At 41.0% G+C, this 12,880-nt stretch overlaps 1 pseudogene across 1 annotated transcript; it reads left to right on the plus strand.

Moving 5' to 3' along the window:
• The first annotated feature begins 661 nt into the window (after nt 1-661).
• LOC306960396 (E3 ubiquitin-protein ligase TRIM21-like) lies at nt 662-2,309 on the plus strand (annotated as a pseudogene). Its single transcript has one exon. The product of its transcript is annotated as an E3 ubiquitin-protein ligase TRIM21-like (transcript).
• Nucleotides 2,310-12,880: the final 10,571 nt, after the last annotated feature.

A 12,880-nucleotide genomic window follows, 5' to 3' on the forward strand; every position in this document is an offset into this window, starting at 1 on the left:
CTGCGGAATTCCACAGTCAATCAATACCTCAGAAACAAACACTAATTTTACGTGCACAAACGTGCACAAACGAATGACACCATTTTGAAGCAAATCGGACACTATGGGGGGGCTGGCTTCACACAAGTGCCTCGATCATCTGTATGCAGACGATCTCCAGCTGTACTGCTCTTTAAAGTCCTCCGAACCCCAGAGACCGGCTTCTCTTTTGTATCCTCTCGACTGGACCTTTGTAACAGCCTGCTCACATTTGTTAGTAAAACAGATTAGGCTCGTCTGCTTTGAGGCTTGTGACCTGCACCCACAGGAGAGCCCATGTTGCTCCGATCTTAAAATCTTTACACTGGCTCCCTGTTACACACAGAATCAGCTTTAGAATCCTGGTGCTGACCTTTAGGGCTCTTCATGGTCAGGCGCCTGAATATATGAAGGGCCTGATCCAGCCTTATGTCTCCAACAGGATCCTGAGGTCCTCCACCCAGAACCTCCTTTGGAATGAGCTGCCCCTGTTTAGGCTTTCTCGCCTCGCCGCACTTAGGCCTGTGTGTTTTGTGCCTTTGCTGTTGTGCATCACCGACAACTGTAATGTGACTTGTATGTGTTTATATGAATAAACTTTACTTACTAACTTACTTACACTTGTCCCAAATGTTTTTCAGAAATGGCGTCAAAGAGAAGCTCTGAGGAGCAGTTCCTGTGCCCCCTGTGTCTGGAGGTGTTCTCTGAGCCCGTCTCCACTCCGTGTGGACACAACTTCTGCAAACGCTGCATCTCTCACACCTGGGACAATAACGAGAGCTGCTTCTGCCCCCTGTGTAATGAGGTCTTCTCCACCAGACCACAGCTCAAGACCAACACTTTACTCTCTGAGATGGTTTCACAGGCCAGACTGGATGAAGAACGTCGGTCAAAGCGAATGCGAATGTCTAAACCTGGAGAAGTCCAGTGTGACGCCTGCTCTGAGCCCAAACTGAAGGCAGTGAAGTCCTGCCTGGTCTGTCTGTCCTCGTTCTGTGAGAGCCACCTCCAGCCTCATCTGAGCGCGCCCAGACTGAAGAGACACCAGCTGATGGAGCCTGTGGACGACCTGGAGGACAGGATGTGTCCCACACACGACCGGCCGCTCGAGCTCTACTGCAGCACTGATCAGAGCTGCGTCTGTACCATGTGTGCCTTTCGGGAGCACAAGAACCATGAGGTGTTGTCTCTGGAGGAGGCGTGTGAGCAGGAGAAGGTCTCTCTGCAGCAGACTGTGTCTGAGAACCAGCGTCTGGTGGAGCAGAGGAGGCTGAAGGTCCAGGAGATCACAGCTGCCCTGGAGCTCAGTGAGAGAGAGGCTCAGAGAGACACAGCAGATGGTGAAGGTCTTCAGTGACATCATGGAGTCTGTGCAGAGATGTTTGGACCATCACACCAAAGTCCTGGAACAAAGTCTTTCTAAACATAAGGAGCGCGCTCAGGCCTTGATCCAACAGCTGCAGCAGGAGATGTGTGAGCTGGAGAAGAGCAGCACTGAGGCCCAGCAGCTCTCACTCTCTACAGACCCCCTCCACTTTCTACAGCGCTGCCCTGCACTGCCCCCTGCTGGCCTGAAGGACTGGAGCAGCGTGAGCTTTGAGCCGCAGACGTGTGAGGGCAGTGCGGCCCGAGCTCTGTCTGAGCTGGAGACAAGGCTCTCACAGAAGATCAACAACGTCTTTGGACAAATGACTCCAAAGGAACGAATGAGGAGAGTTCAGACGTTTGCTGTGGACGTCACTCTGGACCCAGACTCTGCTCATCCTAATCTGGTTCTGTCTGAACATCTCAAACAGGTTCATCACACTGATGTGAAGAAGAAGCTCCCGGACTCTCCTCAGAGGTTTACTAAATATATTATAGTTTTAGGAAAACAGAGTTTCTCCTCAGGCAGGTTCTACTTTGAGGTTCAGGTCAAAGGGAAAACTGAGTGGACTTTAGGAGTCGCCCGAGAGTCTGTGAACAGGAAAGGAAAGATCAGTCTGAGCCCGAAGAACGGATTCTGGACCATTTGGTTGAGAAACAGAGATGAATACAAAGCTTGTGCCGGCCCTGCTGTAGATCTGTCTCCACTGAGGCCTCCTCAGAAGGTCGGGGTGTTTGTGGACTATAGAGCAGGTCTGGTCTCCTTTTATGACGTAGATTCTGCAGATCTCCTCTGCTCCTTCACTGGCTGCAGCTTCAGGGAGAAACTCTTTCCTTTTTTTGAACCCTGTCTCAATGACGAAGGAACAAACTCAGCTCCTCTGATCATCTCAGCTGTGGAGACAAAGAAATGGAACTCTTCCTGATCACTGTGTCCAAACTGCTGATGTTTCTGGGTCACCAGTTTGTTTTGAGCCTCACTTTGTTGCTTTGCCTTTGATTTTTACACTATTTTAAGTTTTCAAATATGAAATACTAAAACTGGGATGAACAAAAGTGTTGGACAAAGACGTGAGAAACATCTGTGATATATTTGTTTGTGTCAAATGTCTTTTTAAGACAAACCATGAGGATCTTCTGTGTAAAAAGTGGGTGTTTCCTGAGTTCTTGTGAGACGTTATAATAAATGTCTCTGTACATAGTGTTAACCATTGTCTCTTTGCTCTGACACACTTTACTCTCTTTACAATCTTTGGACTGAAGAGTGTGGCTTGGGCCCACTCCTTTTCAGCAGTTTGTTCACTGATAAACAAGCTCAGATGTTTTCAAGTGGATTTGGGATTTCTCCGTCTTTAAAGAACCTCCTTATTAATGGAACAATCTGTAAGAATGTAAATGATTGTGTTTGGGAGATGAAGGTCAATAAACTCTTCAGAATATGAAGTCAACAACATTATTATTGATTTATTCATAATATATATTTTTGCTGAAGGATCTCCCGCTCGTGGACGGGACATCGGCGCATTGACATTTTCAACATAAAGACTCGTCTACAGCATTTCATCCATAAATGTCTGATCAGTTTTCCCCTTTTATCCTTTATCCTAAACCCTGCATTGATTAAACAGACTGGTTTTCACTGGTCCACATGTTTTGTAGGAATGTGTATCACTGACACAGCGCCCCCTCAGGTCGTCAGGGCAGTGCATTGTATCTAAACGCGGTTTAAAGTCAAATGAACAGGTTCACCCCTTAACCCCCAGCTGAACCGAGCACATTTTCTCCAGTTTGGCTTTACCCCAATCCAAAAGCTTCTGGAAAAAAGCTGTGAAAATAGAGACAGAACTGAGACGAAAACAATGATGGAAATGTGCCAAAAAAGTGAGAAAACATTGATGAAAAAATGACAAAAATGTGACAAAAAAAAGACAAAAAACGGACAAAAATGTGTTAGAAAATTGATGAAAAAATACAAAAAATGAACGAAAAAAATGACAAAAATGTGATAAAAATTTGTTAAAAAATTGATGAAAAAATGACAAAAATTTCATTTTTTCACAGACAACTGTGAAGTGAAAGCGAAATGATACATGATTCTGTTATTTTTAAAAAAATAGAAAAGTGAAAAGTGGGGCTTGCATAAGTATTCATACAGATGAATGAATACTTTGTGAACCCCCTTTTAAGTCTTGGGGTTTGACTCTACAAGATTAGCACATGTAGAGACTGACATTTTAGCCCATTCCTCTTTACAAAACAACTCCAGCTCTGTCACATTAGAAGGAGAGCGTTTGTGAACAGCAGTTTTCAGATTATTCCACAGATTTTCAATAGGATTTAGGTCAGGACTGTGACTGGGCCATTCTAACACATTAATATGTTTTTATTGAACCATTCCATTGTAGATTTAGCTTTGTGCTTCGGGTCATTGTCCTGCTGAAGGTGAATCTCCTACGTTTTGCATTTGGGCCAAAAAGTTAAATTTTTCTCTCATCTGACCAAAGCTCCTTCTTCCACATGGAGCTGTGTCCTCCATATGACTTCTACAAACTTCAAACGGGATTTCTTATGGCCTCCTTTCAATAATGTCTTTCTTCTTCCACTCGTCCATGAAGACCAGATTTGTGTAGATACGACTTATAGTTGTCCCATGTACAGATTCCCCCAGCTCAGTGGCAGGACTTCACAGCTCCTCCAGAGTTATCATGGGGCACTTGGTTGTATTTCTGACCAGTGTCTCCTTGTTCAGTTTGTTAGTTTACGTGAACAGCCGTGTCTTGGTAAGTCTGCAGTGGTGCTTTACTCTTTCCATTTCTGAATGATGGATTGAACAGTTGCTCCAGGAGATGTTTAAATCTTGGGAAATCTTTGTTTAACTTAATGCTGCTTTAAACTTCTCCACAGCTTTATCCCTGACCTCTCTGGTGCTCCTTGACCTTCATGATGTTGTTTAGTGACCAATACACTCCGACCACAGCTCTGAGGGCCTAAAAGAACAGCTGAAATTATACTGAGAGTAGATTACACACAGGTGCCTCTGTTTAACCGTTAGGCCAAGGTGTGAACATTCTGGAGTCATGAGGAATGTTATAAAGGCAATTTAATGCACTCAGAAAATGCTGTATGATACTTATGCAAGCCCCACTTTTCACTTTTCTATTTTTTGAAAAATAACAGAATCATGTATCATTTTGCTTTCACTTCACAGTTGTCTGTTACTTGTGTGTGAACGTTCAGTAAAAAAATCTAAATAAAATCTTTATGTTTAGGGTTGTAAACATGACAAACTGTGCAAAAGCTCAAAGTGTATGAATACTTTCGAGAGGCACTGTATGTTTCTAAGGGAGTTCTTTTGTGCCTCAGTCATGGCCCCGAACCAACAGATGATACAGGAAGTCAGAACACTCTCCACAAAAGCACTGTCAAACATTTTCAACATGGTTTTATCCACCTGAAAGGACACCATTTTCTTCATAAAATATAGTCTCTGGTGACCCTTTTTTGTGACGTGATCTGTACTTTAATGTGTCGTCTAAGATCACACCCAGATACTTGTGCTCAGAGACAGAATCAATGACTTCTCCTTTGGTGATAGTTGGGCTGTGTGTGGACTCCCGCCTGAAGTCGATGGCCTAAGCCGTCTGTGGCGAGTTGATTCCTGCAGCTCCTGGCACAGAACTGGTCCGTCCCCTTTGTCTCTGACTCACACGTGTCTAAAGAAGAGGAAGTTTGTCCTTTACAGCAGAGCAGCTTCACACGTGAAACTGTGTCTCGGACCTTCAGCCCCTTCAGCCCCTCCAGACTCTGAGGCCGGTGAGTTCTCTGCTTTTTATCACTTCTTTACAAACAGAAACTCCTCACTGGTCTGTGAGCTTCACTCTCAGCAGCTCTGTTTACAAAGACACAACAAAGAGCTCACGACGCCTGTGGGAATAAAGTAATGAAGAGTTTGAAATGTTTTAGCTCAGTTCTTCTGTTTGAAGCTGGATTTACACTGTGCGAGTTTAGACACCATTTTTGATTTAGGATTTGTGTATATTATCTTTATCTATTCCACAAACTGTGGATTGAAGCCAAAAAGTGACAGAGTTTTACATAAAAACTGCCAAGTGACAGAATCGAATTCTTTTTGTGCAACAAAACTGATAGTTTCAGTGTCAGTTTATTCAGTCAAAATTATGACAAAAGATTTACATTCAGTTAAGTAAACTTCTTCATAACATAACATACAAAATGGCCGAAAAGGTACAGGCTGAAGCTAATGCTTATTTTGCCTACCCTTGTTTTGTTTTTTTAAACTTACAGCACGTGTTTTTGTTAAACTTTCTAACATAACATCAGACATTCAAAAGGATTTTATTTTATTTTATTTATTTTTTAAAGTAAGTTGACAGTCTTAAACAAACTAGTAAACAGAATGAAGGTATTTTTCAAGTATAATACTTTTATACATTCTCTTCAGGTAGGGGGAGGGACATGATGTGAGATCCTCTGTACAGTTATTCCAGAGATCGACCCCTTTAATGGAAACACAAAATCTCCTGGTGTTTGTTTGAAATGTTTTCTTTACAAACATCTCCTCTGAGCTCAGACCGGCTCTGTCTGACGGTGAACATGTTTTGTAAGTTTATTTTTTACTTTGAACATCATTTTTATTGTATACAAATCTACTAAATCATAGAATTTCAATGTTTGCAGGTTTATGAACAGGGGATGGGTTGGTTGGTTGGTTGCAGGTTGAGAATGTGATGAGTCTTATTGCCTTTTTTTGTAGGGTGAACATTTTTTGTGTGTGTTTGATTTATAGGTGTTTCCCCAAATTTCTGAACAATAAGTGATATACGGCATGATTAATGAGTTATATATAATAATTAAGCTCTCTTTGTTTAAAATATATCTGGATTTATATAATATCGCTATTGCTTTTGATAATTTCATTCTGATATTATTAATCTGTGACTTCCAATTTAGATCATGATCAATTATGACTCCAAGAAATGTGTTTTCATGAACTCGTTCTAAAGGCAGATTGTTGAGCATTAGGTCAATTTTTCGGCTCAAGAAAATCATACATTTTGTTTTCTTTATATTTAAAGATCATTTTTTTAATATCAAACCAGACTTTGAGTTTATGTAACTCTCTCTCCACCATTTCTAGGAGCTGGTTTAGATCGTCACCAGAACTGTACAAGGTGGTGTCATCAGCAAACAAAACAGATCTTATCCTTTTTGAGACATTACATAGATCATTTATATAGAGAATAAATAATTTAGGTCCAAGAATGGATCCCTGTGGAATTCCACAGCTTACATTCAACATTTTAGATTGTATATCATTTATTTGAACATATTGATACCGATTTTCTAAATAACTGTGCAGCCATGTATGAGCTGGTCCTCGAAATCCATATTACTCTAATTTTTGTAAAAGGATATCATGATCTAAAGTATCGAAAGCCTTCTTCAGGTCAATAAAAATACCTACAGTGTATTGTTTTGCATCAATTGCAGCGGATATATTCTCTATTAAGTCCTTTACAGCCATTGAGGTGGAACGATTTTTTCTGAATCCATATTGATGGCACTCAGTAGTTTATTTTTTTCTATATATTTATCTAGTCTCAGAACAAACACTTTCTCAATTATTTTGGAAAATTGGGGAAGTATTGAAATAGGTCTATAGTTTGTGAATGACATTTTTGAATATTGGAATAACTCTTGCAATTTTCATGCCATCTGGAAATATCCCAGTGTTAAAAGACTGATTACATATAAATGCTAAAGGCTGTGCTATAGATGCAATTGTATTTTTAACTTATTTCATGTCTATTTCATTTACATCTTTGGATGTTTTCGATGTAAATTTACTAACCAGTTTTACCATTTCTTCATCTGGGGGCATTGAGTTGGGGCGGAATAAGGTGAGAAAAACTGGAATAACATTTGAACAACAGCAAAACCCAGATTTTCTTTCCAGATGTGACGGTAAAGACGGTAAAAACTGTAAAGACTGTAAAGACGGTAAAGACGGTAAAGACGGTAAAGACGGTAAAGACTGTAAAGACGGTAAAGACGGTAAAGACTGTAAAGACGGTAAAGACGGTAAAGACTGTAAAGATTGTAAAGACTGTAAAGATGGTAAAGACTGTAAAGACGGTAAAGACGGTAAAGACGGTAAAGACTGTAAAGACTGTAAAGACGGTAAAGACTGTAAAGATTGTAAAGACTGTAAAGATGGTAAAGACTGTAAAGACGGTAAAGACGGTAAAGACGGTAAAGACTGTAAAGACTGTAAAGACGGTAAAGACGGTAAAGACTGTAAAGACGGTAAACACTGTAAAGACGGTAAAGACTGTTAAGACGGTAAAGACGGTAAAGACGGTAAAGACGGTAAAGACGGTAAAGACGGTAAAGACGGTAAAGACGGTAAAGACTGTAAAGACTGTAAAGACGGTAAAGACGGTAAAGACTGTAAAGACTGTAAAGACTGTAAAGACGGTAAAGACGGTAAAGACGGTAAAGACGGTAAAGACGGTAAAGACGGTAAAGACTGTAAAGACGGTAAAGACGGTAAAGACGGTAAAGACGGTAAAGACTGTAAAGACTGTAAAGACTGTAAAGACGGTAAAGACTGTAAAGACGGTAAAGACGGTAAAGACGGTAAAGACTGTAAAGACGGTAAAGACGGTAAAGACGGTAAAGACGGTAAAGACGGTAAAGACTGTAAAGACGGTAAAGACGGTAAAGACTGTAAAGACTGTAAAGACGGTAAAGACGGTAAAGACTGTAAAGACTGTAAAGACTGTAAAGACGGTAGAGACGGTATAGACGGTAAAGACGGTAAAGACGGTAAAGACGGTAAAGACGGTAAAGACGGTAAAGAGTGTAAAGAGTGTAAAGACTGTATAGACGGTAAAGACTGTAAAGACGGTAAAGACGGTAAAGACGGTAAAGACGGTAAAGAGTGTAAAGACTGTAAAGACGGTAGAGACGGTATAGACGGTAAAGACGGTAAAGACTGTAAAGACTGTAAAGACTGTAAAGACGGTAAAGACGGTAAAGACGGTAAAGACGGTAAAGACTGTAAAGACGGTAAAGACGGTAAAGACTGTAAAGACGGTAAAGACTGTAAAGACGGTAAAGACGGTAAAGACTGTAAAGACTGTAAAGACGGTAAAGACGGTAAAGACGGTAAAGAAGGTAAAGACTGTAAAGACTGTAAAGACGGTAAAGACTGTAAAGACGGTAAAGACGGTAAAGACGGTAAAGACGGTAAAGACTGTAAAGACGGTAAAGACTGTAAAGACGGTAAAGACGGTAAAGACTGTAAAGACGGTAAAGACGGTAAAGACTGTAAAGACGGTAAAGACTGTGAAGACGGTAAAGACGGTAAAGACGGTAAAGACTGTAAAGACTGTAAAGACGGTAAAGACTGTAAAGACGGTAAAGACGGTAAAGACGGTAAAGACGGTAAAGACTGTAAAGACGGTAAAGACGGTAAAGACGGTAAAGACTGTAAAGACTGTAAAGACGGTAAAGACTGTAAAGACGGTAAAGACGGTAAAGACGGTGAAGACGGTGAAGACGGTAAAGACGGTAAAGACGGTAAAGACGGTAAAGACGGTAAAGACGGTAAAGACGGTAAAGACGGTAAAGACGGTAAAGACTGTAAAGACGGTAAAGAATGTAAAGAATGTAAAGACGGTAAAGACGGTAAAGACGGGGTAAAGACGGTAAAGACGGTAAAGACGGTAAAGACGGTAAAGACTGTAAAGACGGTAAAGACGGTAAAGACGGTAAAGACTGTAAAGACTGTAAAGACGGTAAAGACGGTAAAGACGGTAAAGACGGTAAAGACGGTAAAGACTGTAAAGACGGTAAAGACGGTAAAGACTGTAAAGACTGTAAAGACGGTAAAGACGGTAAAGACTGTAAAGACTGTAAAGACGGTAAAGACGGTAAAGACGGTAAAGACGGTAAAGACTGTAAAGACTGTAAAGACGGTAAAGACGGTAAAGACGGTAAAGACGGCAAAGACGGCAAAGACGGCAAAGACGGCAAAGACGGCAAAGACGGTAAAGACGGTAAAGACGGTAAAGACGGTAAAGACGGTAAAGACGGTAAAGACGGTAAAGACTGTATAGACGGTAAAGACGGTAAAGACGGTAAAGACTGTAAAGACGGTAAAGACGGTAAAGACGGTAAAGACGGTAAAGACTGTAAAGACGGTAAAGACGGTAAAGACTGTATAGACGGTAAAGACTGTAAAGACTGTAAAGACTGTAAAGACGGGGTAAAGACGGTAAAGACGGTAAAGACTGTAAAGACGGTAAAGACGGTAAAGACGGTAAAGACTGTAAAGACTGAAAAGACTGTAAAGACTGTAAAGACTGTAAAGACTGTAAAGACTGTATAGACGGTAAAGACTGTAAAGACGGTAAAGACTGTAAAGACGGTAAAGACGGGGTAAAGACGGTAAAGACGGTAAAGACGGTAAAGACGGTAAAGACGGTATAGACGGTAAAGACTGTAAAGACGGTAAAGACGGTAAAGACGGTAAAGACGGTAAAGACGGTAAAGACTGTATAGACGGTAAAGACTGTAAAGACTGTAAAGACTGTAAAGACTGTATAGACGGTAAAGACTGTAAAGACGGTAAAGACGGTAAAGACGGTAAAGACGGTAAAGACTGTAAAGACGGGGTAAAGACGGTAAAGACTGTAAAGACGGTAAAGACGGTAAAGACGGTAAAGACTGTAAAGACTGTAAAGACTGTATAGACGGTAAAGACTGTAAAGACGGTAAAGACGGTAAAGACGGTAAAGACGGTAAAGACGGTAAAGAGTGTAAAGACTGTATAGACGGTAAAGACTGTAAAGACGGTAAAGACGGTAAAGACGGTAAAGAGTGTAAAGACGGTATAGACGGTAAAGACGGTAAAGACTGTAAAGACGGTAAAGACGGTAAAGACTGTAAAGACGGTAAAGACTGTAAAGACGGTAAAGACTGTATAGACGGTAAAGACTGTAAAGACGGTAAAGACGGTAAAGACGGTAAAGACGGTAAAGACTGTAAAGACTGTAAAGACGGTAAAGACGGTAAAGACTGTAAAGACGGTAAAGACGGTAAAGACGGTAAAGACTGTAAAGACTGTAAAGACGGTAAAGACGGTAAAGACGGTAAAGACGGTAAAGACTGTAAAGACGGTAAAGACTGTAAAGACTGTAAAGACTGTATAGACGGTAAAGACTGTAAAGACGGTAAAGACGGTAAAGACGGTAAAGACGGTAAAGACGGTAAAGACTGTAAAGACTGTAAAGACTGTAAAGACGGTAAAGACGGTAAAGACTGTAAAGACGGTAAAGACGGTAAAGACTGTAAAGACTGTAAAGACTGTAAAGACGGTAAAGACTGTAAAGACGGTAAAGACGGTAAAGACTGTAAAGACTGTAAAGACTGTAAAGACGGTAAAGACGGTAAAGACGGTAAAGACGGTAAAGACGGTAAAGACGGTAAAGACGGTAAAGACGGTAAAGACGGTAAAGACTGTAAAGACGGTAAAGACGGTAAAGACTGTAAAGACGGTAAAGACTGTAAAGACGGTAAAGACGGTAAAGACGGGGTAAAGACGGTAAAGACTGTAAAGACGGTATAGACTGTAAAGACTGTATAGACGGTAAAGACGGTAAAGACTGTAAAGACGGTAAAGACGGTAAAGACGGTAAAGACTGTAAAGACGGTAAAGACGGTAAAGACGGTAAAGACGGTAAAGACGGTAAAGACTGTAAAGACTGTAAAGACGGTAAAGACGGTAAGGACTGTAAAGACGGTAAAGACGGTAAAGACTGTAAAGACGGTAAAGACGGTAAAGACTGTAAAGACTGTATAGACGGTAAAGACTGTAAAGACGGTAAAGACTGTAAAGACGGGTTAAAGACGGTAAAGACTGTAAAGACGGGGTAAAGACGGTAAAGACTGTAAAGACTGTATAGACGGTAAAGACTGTAAAGACTGTAAAGACTGTATAGACGGTAAAGACTGTAAAGACGGTAAAGACGGGGTAAAGACGGTAAAGACGGTAAAGACGGTAAAGACTGTAAAGACGGGGTAAAGACGGTAAAGACTGTAAAGACTGTATAGACGGTAAAGACTGTAAAGACTGTAAAGACGGTAAAGACTGTAAAGACGGTAAAGACGGGGTAAAGACGGTAAAGACGGTAAAGACGGTAAAGACGGTAAAGACTGTAAAGACGGGGTAAAGACGGTAAAGACTGTAAAGACTGTATAGACGGTAAAGACTGTAAAGACGGTAAAGACGGTAAAGACGGTAAAGACGGTAAAGACTGTAAAGACTGTAAAGACTGTATAGACGGTAAAGACTTTAAAGACTGTAAAGACGGTATAGACGGTAAAGACGGTAAAGACTGTAAAGACTGTAAAGACTGTAAAGACTGAAAAGACTGTAAAGACGGTAAAGACGGTAAAGACTGTAAAGACGGTAAAGACGGTAAAGACTGTAAAGACGGTAAAGACGGTAAAGACGGTAAAGACGGTAAAGACGGTAAAGACTGTAAAGACGGTAAAGACGGTAAAGACTGTAAAGACGGTAAAGACGGTAAAGACGGTAAAGACTGTAAAGACGGTAAAGACGGTAAAGACGGTAAAGACTGTAGAGACGGTAAAGACGGTAAAGACGGTAAAGACTGTAAAGACGGTAAAGACGGTAAAGACTGTAAAGACGGTAAAGACGGTAAAGACGGTAAAGACTGTAAAGACGGTAAAGACGGTAAAGACGGTAAAGACGGTAAAGACTGTAAAGACGGTAAAGACGGTAAAGACGGTAAAGACTGTAAAGACGGTAAAAACTGTAAAGACTGTAAAGACGGTAAAGACGGTAAAGACTGTAAAGACGGTAAAGACTGTAAAGACTGTAAAGACGGTGAAGACGGTAAAGAGTGTAAAGACGGTAAAGACGGTAAAGACTGTAAAGACTGTAAAGACGGTAAAGACTGTAAAGACGGTAAAGACGGTAAAGACGGTAAAGACGGTAAAGACTGTAAAGACGGTAAAGACGGTAAAGACGGTAAAGACTGTAAAGACGGTAAAGACGGTAAAGACGGTAAAGACTGTAAAGACTGTAAAGACTGTAAAGACGGTAAAGACGGTAAAGACGGTAAAGACGGTAAAGACTGTAAAGACGGTAAAGACTGTAAAGACGGTAAAGACGGTAAAGACGGTAAAGACTGTAAAGACGGTAAAGACTGTAAAGACGGTAAAGACTGAAAAGACGGTAAAGACTGTAAAGACGGTAAAGACTGTAAAGACTGTAAAGACGGTAAAGACGGTAAAGACGGTAAAGACGGTAAAGGCGGTAAAGGCGGTAAAGGCGGTAAAGACGGTAAAGACTGTAAAGGCGGTAAAGACTGTAAAGACGGTAAAGACGGTAAAGACTGTAAAGGCGGTAAAGGCGGTAAAGACGGTAAAGACGGTAAAGACT

This window comes from Gobius niger (genome assembly GCF_951799975.1).
Source record: "Gobius niger genome assembly, chromosome: 3".
Taxonomy (NCBI): domain Eukaryota; kingdom Metazoa; phylum Chordata; class Actinopteri; order Gobiiformes; family Gobiidae; genus Gobius; species Gobius niger.